This window comes from Chelonoidis abingdonii, chromosome 25 (genome assembly GCF_003597395.2).
Source record: "Chelonoidis abingdonii isolate Lonesome George chromosome 25, CheloAbing_2.0, whole genome shotgun sequence".
Lineage (NCBI taxonomy): Eukaryota > Metazoa > Chordata > Testudines > Testudinidae > Chelonoidis > Chelonoidis abingdonii.
Window position 1 is genome coordinate 15,257,494 of NC_133793.1, and position 1,417 is coordinate 15,258,910.

Below are 1,417 nucleotides of genomic sequence, written 5' to 3' on the forward strand. Positions count from 1 at the left end.
ATGAAAAAAACCCACTAAGTAGCATCCATTAACTGTGTGTTATTGCTGATGTGACCATTTCTGGGGTGGGGGTTGTCTGCAGTACATGCACTGCTAGGCAAGCTGGCCATCTCCTTTCCCTCTCTATTACTCACACCTCTCAAGCAACCACCTTCAATACCTGAACCCCCCAAATGTGGAATTTATGAAAAGAGCAAGAGCAACATAGTTTTTTCTGCTCAGCAAAATGAGTTGTGGCCAGACCCTTATACAACTGGCTGGTTTTCTGCCCACTGCCAGAGGCCAGAGCCTCGCTAGGTATTTCTGCCATGCTCATCACCAGGCTCTCTGAGCGCCGTCCCAAACAGTATGACATGGAGCAGCTCGCAACTGTCCGTCATGCTCAGTGCCCAGGTCTAGCCCACGGGAGACGGCAGCTCCAGCAAGCTGCGCTTCTTCCTGGCCCAAGCCCCCGGCGACTGCAGCGCACCCAGAGGGAACCGAAACCAGAGAGAGCAAGAGAGAACATCCCCTCCTGGGCCCCGCCATCTCCGCGGGCAGCCCTGCCGGGACACTGGGGTGCCACGCTGAGGTGTGAAAACCGGCACCTCGGAACCGCTTCATCCAGGACGGCGGCTTCATACAAGGGGCAACCCTGGGACAACTGGGCAGGTGGCAGCTCGCTCCCCGGGACCCCTCCCCACAGTGCACCCGGCCTGCCGGGGCGCTCCCCCCCCAGAGCCCCCACCTCCCCCCTAGAGCCCCACTCCCCCCAGAGCCCCGGCCTCCGGGGCGTCTCCCCCCAGAGCCCCATCCCGGGCTCCCCCCGACCCCACCTCCCCCCGCGCCCGCCTCCCGGGGCGCTCCCCCCCCGCCCCACCTCCCGGCGCCCCCCAGAGCCCCCACCCCCCCCCCCGGGCCCGGCCTCCGGGCGCTCCCCCCCGAGCCCCCACCTCCCCCCGCGCATGCGGCGCTTCCTCCATTCCCTCGGCAACCATCCGCCCCCAGCACACGATCCTCCTAAGCAGCCCGCCCCGGCGCCTTCGCTCAGCAGGCCTGCATAGACAACCGTTGTTAGAGACTCGAGGGCAGAGCACAGGCATGTACTGCGCAAGCGCATGTGAAGAGGCACCGGGCCGCACATGCGCATGTGAAGCGCGAGGCTTTAGAGCGCGGTACGAGGATTTCGGAGCCGCTGCCCCGAGCTTGGAGCCGGAATTCTAGCGGCGCGCGCTGCGCGGTGGGGCTTTCCCGCGCCCCGCGGGCAGGGTGAGCGGGGTGTGCCGAGCCCGACGGGAAGGGGTAGCAGCGCCTCGCTAGGAGCCGGGGGGTGCGGTGGGGAGGAGGGTGTGGGGGGTGCGGTGGGGGAGGGTGTGGTGGGCGGTGGGGGAGGAGGTGTGGGAAGGAGGAGGGTGAATGGGTGGGTATGCTGTGGGGG